The 13662-nt window shown below is 31.9% G+C and overlaps 1 pseudogene; it reads left to right on the top strand.

Moving 5' to 3' along the window:
- Positions 1-2009: 2009 nt before the first annotated feature.
- On the top strand, positions 2010-6059 carry LOC114713563 (ras GTPase-activating protein-binding protein 2-like; annotated as a pseudogene).
- The last annotated feature ends 7603 nt before the right edge of the window (positions 6060-13662 follow it).

The following is a 13662-nucleotide window of genomic DNA, read 5'->3' as shown; positions in this document are numbered from 1 at the left end:
TATTTAATATTATGTTCTTATAGTTTAGATTTAGTTTTATTTATTTATCAAAACTTTGAATTCCAACCCTGAAGTGTAAATTTGTAACAATTAAATAAAATATTTTTTGTAATTAAGATATTTTAAAATCTTAAAAATAATTTTCACAGCATGAAAATAAAAATATTTATTTGAAGGGTACTTGTATTATATTTAAAAGGTTTGATTAAAATATTTTAAAGGTTTTAGTTATACGTACAAATTTCAAACAGTATAAAATTATTTCTGTATTTTTAGTCCTAAAAGATAATCATAAAGAAAAGAGGGATCATTTGAGAGGGGTAAAGCAATCAATTTTTTTTAATTAAAAAGGAGCATTTTGATCATTTAACAATATCTAAAAATTCCTAATGATGTCTCATGACCTAATTAGGAATTTGTTAAATGCGTAAGCCCAAATTTGGATTTAGTTATTTTAATTGGATTTAATTGGGATTCTCCTCCAAAAAAAACTTAATCTAATTTTTTGTTAGAAAAACTTAATTAATATTTATTAGATTAAAATTATGAATTAACATATAAAGCTCCTTTTTTTTCAACATAATATATAAAGCTCGTGAACTATAATTTAAAATATTTAACAACAATACCAAATCAAAATAGGGAGAATTCCAATTAAAATATCTAAATTCAAATTCAAATCTATATTTTTAATAAATTTCTAATCAAGTCATGAGACCTAAGAAAGAATTTTTGAATATTGTTAAACGGCCACAATGCTCCTCATTAATTAAAAAAATTGATAATTTTATCCTTCTCAAGCATTCCCTCATTTTTTTATGATTATTTTTTGAGATCAAGAAACATATAAGTAAATTTTGGTGCTTAAAATTTGTATATATAACTAAAAATTTTTAAAAAATTTAATTACAAATATAATTAGCTTTTAAATAATTTTTTTATTTTCAGTTCTTATAATTTACTTTAGTTTTATTGATTTATGCAATGTTGAACACAACTAAAAAATGTAATTAAAATATTTTAAAATATTAAAAAAATAGTTAACCTGAAAAAATATTTATTTAAAGATTACTTATGTTTCATTTAAAATATTTTCAAAGGTTCTATTTATATATACAAAATTTTAAACGTTAAAAATTTATTTATATGTTTTTGGTCTTAAAATTAACAATAAGAGATAAGGGGCCCTTGGGAGGGGTAAAACAATAATTTTCCTTTTTAATTAGAAGGGACATTCGGATCATTAACAGCATTTATAAAATTTCAAATTAGGCTTTTCGTTCTTATTAAGAATTTGTTAAAAGCATTGGCCTCAATTTAAATATAAATATTTTCACTGAATTTAATTGAGATTTTCTCATTAAAATATATGTCAAGTACTAACTAAGTAATTTAATTAATCAAGTTCTAATTGCCGCATCAAAATTGATCCCAATAATTCAAATAAGTAATCAAATCTTTTCATATTTTGATTCGCCTTCCAATCAATGAAATCTTTAATTGTTGGTATTTGCTTTTAATTTTGTACGGATATCTTTCTACTGAAAATAGTCATAATAATATTCATATTCTTTCATTATGTTATGATCAATCAACTAACAAATTAAAATAACAATTAATAATTTAGATATCATAATATTCCTAGTTTTGATTTTGTTCAATTAGTATATATCCCCACTCGCATAGAAGATCATTTATCCTATCCTAATCTCATTTAAGTATCTGATTCGTTCAGATCATCGTTTATAAATAAAGCGCAACGTCCACCTCGTGGCCTTGCGATCGCCGCAAAACACACCTTGCCCTTTCGAAAACGCCGTCGTTTAGGAGACTAACTGTGGGCCCAGCTAGAGAATCACATCACAATATCTCAAAACTAGCCCTAAAACTAAAGCCCTTCCGAGGGACTGGGGATCGAAGGGAAAAAACCTTCATTGACCCACCGCCTCCTCCGCCTTCCCTCTCTTCCTTCTTCTCCGCGCCCGATCCCTTTTCGGGGTTCGCTCTCACGGCTCTTCCTTCTCTCTCTCTCTGAGATCCCGATCTCTTCGTTTGAGGTACATCTTCTCTTTTGGTTGGGTCAGGTTTTCGATTCGTATTTGTCTTGATTACAGCAGGAGGTTTTCCATTCGATTCATATTATATACTGGCCTTTTTTATCCGAAGTCTGTGTTATTCTTGATATTCATATGTTTGTGTACGTTTTATCATTGTTTCTTGCTCTTTAGCTGTGGACATTTTTAAGTCGGCCCAAGATCTTGGGTTTGGGTTGAGTTGTTAGTCCCTTGCGTTTGCTTCTGTTATGTTTGATATGCTTTGCAAACTGAAGTATGTAACGTTATTTATTTCCTCTTGGCTTTATTCAAGGGCAGGTACACTGTTGAGTGTAAAGGCATTTATTCTCCCAATGCTGTCTAGTATATAAACGTGCATAATTTGGTGACTGTCGTGTTGTAGGTTTCTAAGTGATATGAATTGCAGTGATGGAGTGCTTCTTGTAACAGCATTGCTTTGTTAACACCCTGAATCAAGAGTTTCTTTTCTTTTAAATCAATGTCGTCGTTTTCTACGGCGAAGAATTTAATTTATGAAACGTGATGTGTTTGGTATATTCTTATATGCGCCTCTTTTGTCTTTTAGCTGAGATGGCGGCAGCAGATGAGGTCCCAACTCCACAGATGGTGGGCAATGCTTTTGTGGAGCAGTATTACTCTATTCTTCATCAAACAACACACCTAGTTTACAGATTTTATCATGAGAATAGTGTCCTAAGCCGACCTGAAGAAGATGGTAGTATGAGCTTGGTGACCACTATCGATGTAAGCATGTTTCCTTGATTTAATGCGTGATGGTTTGCTTCAACAAGTGGAATTCCGCGCAAGCATTTTAATTAAATTTAATAAAACCACCATAAATAATTAATTATAAATCAATAGTTATATAGACAGATTTTTTTATTTTTTTCTTCTGTCAAAGAGACAGACAAATTTAATCACAGGTCAGATGTGAGAAAATTGAAGATATTATAGAGCTGGATGTACTTGAATCAAGATAACTCTCCCCATTTTTTAAAATTTTTTAAGTATATTCATCTCCCTCGAGGGGTTTTTAAACTATTAATTTATTTCTTAAGTATATGATTCGATATGCTTCATTCTAAGAAATTAAAGTTGCAAGTAATGATGCCTATCATGATTTTATGATTATAATGATTATATGTCTCCAACTTCTCTCTTTGAAATCTTATTTGATCTCTGGTGGTAAATAACCTGGGTGATTACTGTAACATAATAAGAGAATAAACGGTCATGTTTATATACTGATCAAGTAAATATACTGATTAAGTAAACTTACGTATTTGGGGACGAGGTATGAATAGCCTAGAGCATGGATAATTACAGTCCAAGCTTCACTCAGCAATGTCATATTAGCTTTGTTGTTTGTGTCACTCTTCGGTACTTATGCAATTTACCGGGTGATCATGAAACATGGACATACTTTGAATGAATTCATTCATCTCATTTTTTAGTAGTCATTGTTGTCCACTTAAGAATATGAGAAGGCAATTTTGATTGTCATTTACTATAATCTTGATATATAAAAGTGATAGCTGTTTGAACATATTCTGCTTTTGTGTTCAAATTTCTCATTTACTGCAACAAGTAATCTTGTTTGTAGTTGCTAATATGATCTGCTTCATGTTGGACAGGGCATTAACAAGAAGATCCTCTCTTTAGATTATACGAGCTTTAGGGTGGAGATTCTGAGTGCAGATGCTCAGCTATCATATAAGGAGGGGGGTGATGGTTGTGGTGACCGGCTGCTTAACTGGAGATGATGATCTGAAAAGGAAGTTTACCCAGTCATTCTTTCTAGCCCCACAGGACAAAGGCTACTTTGTTCTGAATGATGTGTTTAGATATCTTGATGACCACAAGTCTGTTGACTCTCGTTCTGTGCCTGTAAATGATGCTGATGAAAGTGCCCCAGCAGCTTCTTTCCCCAGAACCTGGTAATTTTTGTGTCAGTTGGTTTCATCAATGTATCTCTTGTCATCTTGTCTGTCCTCTGCTCCTCAACTCCTTAACTTGGTAAATGTTTTGGGCTCAAAATGTCGCTTGTAAATGCAGAGCCCACTCATGTTCCTGAAACATTCCACCGAGCCAAGCTGCTGTTGTGGAGACTGATGTTATGCCAAGAAAGAAGGGAATGAACAATTAGATAACGGGGAGTTATCAGTAAATGAAAAGGTGGTGGATTCTGATACTGTGAAGGAGTCAAGTCAGCAGGAAAGTCAACCAGTCGTTGAGAAGCCTGCAACTAACGCCCAGGAGGATGCTCCAAAGAAGTCCTTTGCATCCATTGTGAGTCCTATTTATTCACTTGTATTAATTTTTGTTAATTCTTTATTCTTGTGTTGTGACTGATGGTTTGTTATTATCTTGGGTGCTAGGTGAATGCTTTGAAAGATAATGCTGCTCCATTCCATGTAAGGACATCACCAGCAAAGCCTGCTGAACAACCACGTGTTTCTAGCACTCCAGTTCCTGAAGCACCAGCTCCCAGCAGTAATCCTGCACCAGAAAAGAATAATGATAATGCAGGTGTTGTATCCTTTTATTTATTTCTTGTATGTATAATCAGGGTCTATTGTAAATCTTGTATTGATGTTATCATAATGTTTTTAACTCTGTAATTTACTTTTCATAGGCAAGGCTTATGCAATATTTGTGGCGAATTTGCCAATGAACGCAACAGTAGAACAACTTGAACGGGAATTCAAGAAATTTGGGCCCATTAAACCTGATGGGATTCAAGTCAGAAGCAACAAGGTTAGTTAAAGTCTCTTAGTTAAGCTGTTGTGAGATTCAGTTTATTAGATTCACTTCAATGTAGTGTGGTGTTATAAATTGTCAAATTCTTCTCTCCAGCAACAGGCATCTTGTTTTGGTTTTGTGGAATTTGAATCGGCTAGTTCAATGCATAGCGCACTTGAGGTATTGACATGTATCCATTCTTGATCTCTGAGTAGTATGATTTTTTTGATGAATAAATAAAATGGATATTGAAGAACATATTGCTTTTGCTGTTTTGTTATGATTTTTGCATGTTTGGTGCTAAGCTTTTAGTATTTGTTTATTTAATGGTTGCCCCCTAATACTTAACACTCGCTGTGTCAGGCTACTCCTATCATATTGGACAATCGCAAACTTTCTATTGAAGAAAGGCGAGGCAAGTGAACATGCTCTATCCAACCTGCACCTGTTTATGAAAATCATTTGGCGGTTTTTACTGATGATACTAACTAAATGCTCATATTTTATGCACTTAATGTGTTCCTGTATAGTCTTGCTGACTTTTCACCTTCAAGTTCTTAATATATTGAAATTGGGATTTTCTTGCTTGAGGGATCGTGTGATGCACTTGCATTTTGTGCACTTTTTTTCAGTCTTACCACCTGCACATGTTGCTTTTGAAAATTTTGTAGCTGTATTTTTCTTTCCGTGGTGAAAATGTTCCCTAATGCCAATATTTTGGTTCCTGCAGCTAACAGCGATAGAGTGAAATATTCATCAGGACGGGGTGGATTCCGAAATGATAACTATAGGGGCCGTGGCAATTTTGGTGGTGGTCGTGGTTATGGTAGGAATGATGGTGAAAAGCGAGGTGAGTTCTCAGGTAGACCTCGAGCACGCAATGGAGAAACTGTGCCCAGGCCCTATCAAAACGGTGGAAGAGCTGACGTCAGGAAGTGAAAGCGCAATAGAGATAGAAGCACATCCTTGGCAGGGCAAATTTGAGCGACAGCAAGAGTTTTCTATAGGTAGCGGCGTATTGAATTGAGGATTTCGGCTGGGATTAGAGTTAATTGCTTAATTTAGCTTAGTGATGGTGGTTCTACGCATTTATTTTGTTAAGCTACGAGACTCGCGTCTGCTGGACCCCCACTTGTCTCTTTCCAATTTTTCTTTTCTTTTTTTTTTTTATATCAAATTTTCCTCAACGATTCTTTCGGAATTGGCCTAAATATATTTGCTATTTTTCTACAATTTCTGCTATTGTGTTGGTTTTATGTAAAGCAAAATAAAAGGCGAATGAGTGCAGCTGTTCTCTACTTCCTTGAGATAAATCTTCCCCATTCGCGTGAGCCTGTTTATTGTGTTGGGGGAAAGGAAGTGAAAAGTGATCCTGGCTGTGGCTTCTTTGACTGAATTCTTCTTGTCTCTTTCCAAAAATCTAGGGATAGTTATAAAGAAGGCGAAGGAGCGAGGAAAAGAAAACAGGTTTCCATCCTCCTTCCGTGGACTTGGTAAGGTGTTCATTCCTTCTCACCTCCGGAATATTTATTGTTTTCGTTAGCCGAGAAACCTGGCGGCCCAAAGAGGACAGTAGGGGTAAAGCGGGGATGGGCTAACAGTGAGGAGTGGGGAGGAAAAGCGCGAAAATCTTAATAATTATAAAAATTTATGGTAGGCTTCAATCATGCCCAGGTACATAGCTACTCGCGGTTCCTCCAAAAACATTAGTAGTGGGATTTGAATCAGTGATCCCTTGTGGGTTATGAATTAATCTTATTAATTGGACCAATCATTACCATATTTCATTGTGATCCTGTATATGCATGGATTAATTAAATTTTGAAGGGCCCCCTTTCCGCTATCCCTACCCCTACCCTCATTCGAACTTCCCTAAATTGGAGTGTTTTTGGAGGAAAGCTAAATTTTTTTGTCCTTTTACTATTATATTCTTTTGTTATATTTCATTAATGGCCCATAAGAGACATTATTATAAAATTTATTGCAAATAAAAAATAAAAAAAAATAATTATCCATCGGTTTTTATTTTTGGGTCCCCACCAAATGTACGCGTCTACCTTTAGGCCCTCCACTTCCCTCACTCGAAGTCAACTTAGTCTGCCTCTCCCTCTCGCTGTCTCCCTCCCCCCTCTTCCAGGAAAAGCTTGCGGGAGAACAATTAGAACCTAGCAAAGTAAGTCATGGATCTGTTTGGCCGTAGAGTACAAGCAGAAAAATTGTCCAGAAAATAACATATTCTCCAAATGCCACTCGTTATGTGAGGCCTTTATTTCACTGGAGTCAACTTAAAAATAGTGCAGCACTATCCTTGATCTCATTGAGCTGGATAAACACTTCACGTTCATGACTTTACTTTCTTGTTATTATTCTCAGTGACCAAACAAAGCTAAAAAGGTTTTCAGTATACCCCACACACGCACTGCATTATCAAGCCAAAGGGGAAAACCATAAGGGGAAAAAAAAACTAAAAGAAAGAAACCAGAGCTAACCTTGATGTTAGAGAGAAGCACTGGGGAGTCAAGAAATGACAAAGTGAAGGAAGAGACCTAGCAAATCGAGTCTCAGCAGAGTGAGTCTTGGAGGAGTTTATAGTGGTGTCCGTTGGTGAGAGGGAGGGCGGACGAGAGGAGTCAAAGAGGAAGGAGGAAGGGGGAGGGCGAAGCGAAGCAAGCCTCGACGAAGAGAGTGTGTACTTTTCTTCCACTCTGTATTGTGAAGAAGAGAGGAGAAGGGGTGGCGAGACTCGTGAGAGGGGGAGAGAGAGAAAGGGAGATTCAGTTGACTTGGATTTTTTGTTTACTCTGTTTCCTCTCGACATTTTATTATGATACTGATGCTTTTTTTTACTATTATAATAGATAAATTTACTCCTTCACTCAACATTAAAAAAAATTTATGATAAAAAATATTATAATAAAAATTAATTTAAAATAAAAATTATTATTATAAAGTTAAATATTTTTTACAAATATATTATTTTATTAATTAAAATATATTTTAAGGCTGGAGAAAAATTCATTTTTAAAGCATATGAAATTTTTTAATTTCATTATTTAAAATATGTTATTATATTAACTAGAATAAAAAATTATTCTACCGATTTTTAAATACACATTAATATGATAAGACCAAATTTTCATTGAATTATGTAACTTGAATTAAAATGTAAATTAATTTATATCATATATAAATAAAAATATAAACTAACACGTAAAGGTAACATAGTAAATTGATTATTATTATTGTTCCTCTCCTCCCTCTCTTGAATCAAAGAATAGATCATTAAATATCCCTTCTTCCCTTCTTTTTTAATCAAACTAAACATAGTAATGTTAAGACCTTTCCCACTCCGCCCTTTTCTCCCTCTTCTACCCTCCCTTCAAAATCAAACAGGTCCTCAGTGTCCCTATGAGATTTTTGAAAAATTTTTCATCATATGATCAGTAGTTTCTTGCTTTCCATCTGACTTATCTTATCTTCCTCAATTTGATGGTGACCGATCAAATGAAGCTTTGGATGTCATCAATGGCATCTTTCACATCTTCAAGGGGTGAACGTATTTTATTTTCCACACCATGAAGTTGATCAATCATATCATGCTCATGATGGTATAACATGCATATTGATAATGGTGATTGTTATGTGCTCATTCTGCCGATTATCCCCTATCACTATAGTTTCATCTATTTTTAAGGGTTAATATAATATCTGATCTCTTAAATTATCTTCATTTTGGTTTTGGTCTCTGAAATTTCAAACCACATATTTTAACCCTTAATGGGCAAAATGGTCTAAGTTTTTATTGGAATATAGGAACTAATATTTTAAATCAAAAGAAATTTGAGAGATTAAAATTAAAATAAAAGCAAATTAAAAAGACACAAATTTGTATTAACCCCTTTTTTAATCAAGTTTTTGTATTTTTGTCCTTTGTATTGGATTCTTATAGTTTTCTCAACAATCGTTAACACTATCATACTGAAATAAACAGATTTTAACCATAGAGGTAACATCTATAACTGAGAAAATTATGAAAACCTAATCAAAAAATTATAAAATAACAAGAAGTCATATCCATTTCAAAAGGACTCCAAATTATGAACCAAAAAGTACTGATTAATGACCTCATTGAGTATTCTTTTCAATTTTTTTATTCATTTCAAAAAGACTCCAAATTATATGATCTATCCTTCTCACTTGTGGCTCACATGACCTTTTCTGCATATATTCAAACCACCTCAAACAATGTTAACTAAAAAAATATGCAAGAAAAGATTATCTTTCAAAAAATAAATTCAAGAAATGAAAAAAAAAATATATAAATTATCCAAATATTACATCTCATAATTATTTTCATATTAGTTTTTAAATTGCAAAAAAAAAAAATTGCTACTTGAATCTTTAATATAAGAGTTATTTAACTAATTTGAATAAATTAATAAATTTAGTTAAGTTAGTTATTAATAATAAGTATGGGTTAATTTTTCTAAAATACCATGTAATCATAACTACCTTTAGATGAAAACCTTTTTACTTGCATAATGAATTATAGGACCAAATTCAAACCCTAACTAGCTCTTATATTTGGAACAGATGTTTTACTTTTCATCTTTAATCCTATTTTTGTTTTTTTTATCTTCCCTATTTAAGATAGCTAGTGAGTATTTAAAATATATTAATTTGACCACTACAAGTGTATCGCCAATTTTTTTCAATACTTCAATTTGATTGAATCATGAACAACTAGACCTTTTAAACGGCATACCCATAAGCTATGATTTGGAGCATTTGACATTAAAAATTTTGGGGAAGATAAGACTATATATTTTAAGTTGTAACCATAATTTTATCAAATAGAAAATTCTGCTGCAAATAGTTTGATATTAAGTATTATTTAACTATTTAAGATTGAGTTAGATTGGGTTATGATAAAGATTTATGTATTTAACTACTAAAAAGGGCATTTGCATGTACTCTCTTCACTCCCTTTTATAATCTTTGGTTAACGATTTGCGCATAAATTAAAAAAATTAGCTAAAATTAGTTATTTCTTATAAAATTTTAAAATTATTCTTAATAAAAATTATTCATCAGAAGAGTTTGGTTATTATTAGTTAGGAATTTTATAGTTAATTAGACATATTAGTTATTTAGGGTGAAAAAAATTAACATTTTAAGTAAAACAGCTTATATTATAGAACATATAGGAAGTCCTTGTATAATAAGGAACGAAAAGAGTATATTAGTAGTGTAATTGAAGTGAAAATAATTATAAGAGAATATTTTAGGATGTTTATATTTTTTATATACCTATTTATATTTGTTCCTCCAAATGTTTGTGTATTAGCCAGAAGTGGGCTCTCCGCAATATTTCTTTATATGCACGCGAATTTTTTTTTTTTTTTCATGTTTTGGTCGATCAAACACATGCACACAATTTTTTTTTTGGCACAGAGAGGGGCTTGACCTCATCAAAAATTTTATTAAAAAAAAAATCAAGGGGGATTGTATCCCATATTCTTAAATCAGCAAGAGCCAGCAAAAGACCATAAGTCTAGTGGTACCAATCCTCCTCTTTGGGAGGAAGTCCCATGATCAAACTTGTGCTCATGTGCGTGTAAATGTGTTTGTGTGTTAATATTCCTATGCGCGCTCTTAATTTGACCATTGTCAACCAAAAAAAAAAAGAGCAAGGGCAAAAATTCTGTAAAGCAGAGTTTGATGAACCCCTTTTTGTCAAAGCATATTCGTAAAGTGATTTTGAGCTCTTGAAATATGTTCAATTTGAAGTAACACCATCATCATGTTGACATACTTGTGTTTATGTGTGTGTTTAGTTTTATTAACTAGAAAAATAAAATTAATAAAAAATTGTAACATTAAAGATAGTAGCTTAAACATGAATTAGATATGTACTCCTCTGGTTCTTAATATAGAACCTAATTGTTAAGTTAATTTTAGTCCTAAATATAAGATCTATTTTTTATATTTATTAATTTTTTCTAAATTGTCCTCATGGATACTTCCTCAACCATAATCAAGTAAGTGAGAAAGGAATGTTATTAAAGAAGATAATTATGGTGTTTTAGAAAAAAAATCATATTTATTATAATTAACTAACGTACATAACTTTCTTAATATAATCAAATTAGTTAAATATGTCTTATATTAAGGGTTGAAAAAATACATTAATTATGTGAGATTGCAGGCGAGATCAAATCTGTGAAATAAAAAAAACCTTAACAGAAAGCTGCATTGAATGGTTAATTTGTGAATCATGTTTTCAAAGTCTTATTAAAAGGTCTTCTCCTTATTCGTTGGATGCTTAATAATAATAATATAATAATAAATAATAATAATAATAAAGGTATGGTCATTCAATTCAACAAGGGAGGCTATATATTCGATTCAACCCCTGTGCGCGTCAACAGTCATATATTCCCTCGATGACGTTCATTGTACTAAGACGACGTCGTCTCCTCCTTCCCCGACAAGAATTAGAATCCGCACTTTGTTCTAAACCCAAATGCACATGACACGTACTAGTTAGGGAAAAAGGTTGGAACATTCAAATTTTGTAGATGTAAAATCTAATGCTCACTCCTACCTTTTTTTATGAGAGAATTTTGAGACTTTGTCTTTGAGTTTTGATCCTTTTCATTAAAAATAAACATCTTTTTAATTTTCTAGTGCATTCGTAAAAAAATTATAATTTTCTAGTTTTCATGAATTTATTAAAGAGAATAGCCGGTAATTTTTAAAACCAATTAAAATTATTGACAAATCCAATTAGATAATTGACTTTAACTATTTTTTTCACTTTTATGTAAAGTGATTTATGTAACATTTTTAATTTGTTTAAAGTGATTAAAAAGGCCATAAGAGAGGTCTACATCCACATCTTGCATGATATCACATACTTATCAATACTCGTCCTAATCCTATTTCTCATTTCTTACATAAAATTTTTTTTTAAAAAATCTCAAAAAAAATAATTACTAAAAAATTATAATAATAATAAGAAATAATTGTCATGAATTTGTCAGACTACTCTATTATTATTAGGACTTTATATTAATTATGTTTCTTCTTTCACTGTGGATTTATAGTTCAGATTTCTTCAGCAACATATATGAAAGCAGCAAACTAGAGGTGTGTTTTCATTAAAAAGCAATATATTAAACTAATTGTTTGATTATCACTCCGGCAAATGTCATTAGGAGAATGTCCATAAGATAACGTCTTTTTCAAATATTCCTATTACTGAAATTATGCAGCCTTCTTTCTTTAATTTTCTTTTAGGCTTGTTCGGTTCTCAAAATAATGTATAATTTTCTTATAATGTCATTTTACTACCTCGACTCCATAAAAGTTAGATAACTGATTTATATATATTAAAAAATAGTTAAATTAAATAGAATATTTATAATAAATAGACGTTGTCTTCACTAAAATATTTCTATCAATTATTTGCATTGAAATTACCTTTTCATTAAAACTCCCTAACATACGTAATCATCATAAAATTACTTGAGGATAAAATGGATAAATATTGAAGACAAAAACATTAAGATTGCATACATAGAATCAAATTAAATCTTCAATTAACTCTTATATTAAAAATTAAATATAGCATTTATTACTACGTTCGATCCTTATATAAAATTTAATTAACTAATTGATGAAAATTAAAGAAACTGAAAAATTACTTAATTATAACATATATTACATAATCTTTTTAAAATACTTATATGTATAATTAAATTATATATTGGTTTATAAATCATACAAATTAATTTGGGAAAAAATAAATATAATATTTTAAATTAATTTATTTAATTCTCTTAATCTTTTATAATAAAGAGGCTGCACAAGCATGCTACTACCGTAAGAGGACATGAAAGAACGTGACACACGCATAAGTGACATGACATGGTTGGTCAAAGGTCATCTTTCCACGAGTCTCCTAGTGTTGCTCTTAAGTCTCACCCCAAGCTGATGATTGATTCCTTTGTCAATATCACTTTCTTGATTTATCTTCAAGTTAAATTATGAGAAAAAGACAGAAAAAAGAAGAAGCTTAAAATTATAATATTTAGTTCAAATACTTAATATTTCAAAATGATAGAGAAAAAACTCAACCTAAATTACAATTTTAAATTCAAGAAAAATTACAAAAACATTCCTTATTATTTTTTAAAAAGGCTTGAAATCTCTCACCAGAACTCTTGTTGATAATTGGTTGTCAGTCATCGCTAACAGCTGGCTGGTTGGCTACTGTTGTTGGAGCTCTAACATTAACCACCCGTGAGATACTATCTCCCGTTTTATTTATAAGATTTTGTTTATAATCTATAAACAAGATCTTATAATTATGATGGGAATAATAATTGCTAGTGGGAGTTTTTTTTTTTTCATTGAAATTTTTTTTTTTAGTGGAGAGAAAGGCGAAGGTGGGGGATTTGATCTCCCTCAATCAGGTGATTGCCAAAAAGCTTAAATATTAATTTTAATATCAAATTTTCCCATTCCTCTGTACCCACGTGGGCGAATGATGGGTATGGCATCAGTGTTGATTATGAGAGAGAGTTCCTCAGCCCTCACCCATATCGACACGTGGCAGGCCTTCGCGACGTGAACACGTGGGGTGTGAACGTACACTGATATTTTGCAGATACCTTTTTTCTGTGTGTTTGGTTGTCGGAGCAAGTTGCCTCTCAAAAAGTGCAAGTTGCCCCATGTGTGGGACCCACCTCATAATGCCCCTCCTTCTCTAGGGCCTCCTCCCACCCTGCGCTCTGTCGGCCACGTGTCATTCTTCTCTTCTCTTCCTCTTCCCTTTTCC

Source organism: Neltuma alba, unplaced genomic scaffold, assembly GCF_004799145.2.
Source record: "Neltuma alba isolate B1F8T4 unplaced genomic scaffold, ASM479914v2 tig00011436_pilon, whole genome shotgun sequence".
Classification (NCBI taxonomy): Eukaryota; Viridiplantae; Streptophyta; class Magnoliopsida; order Fabales; family Fabaceae; genus Neltuma; species Neltuma alba.
Note: the sequence above shows the minus strand (reverse complement) of the source record. Positions and strands in the feature narration are given on the sequence as shown.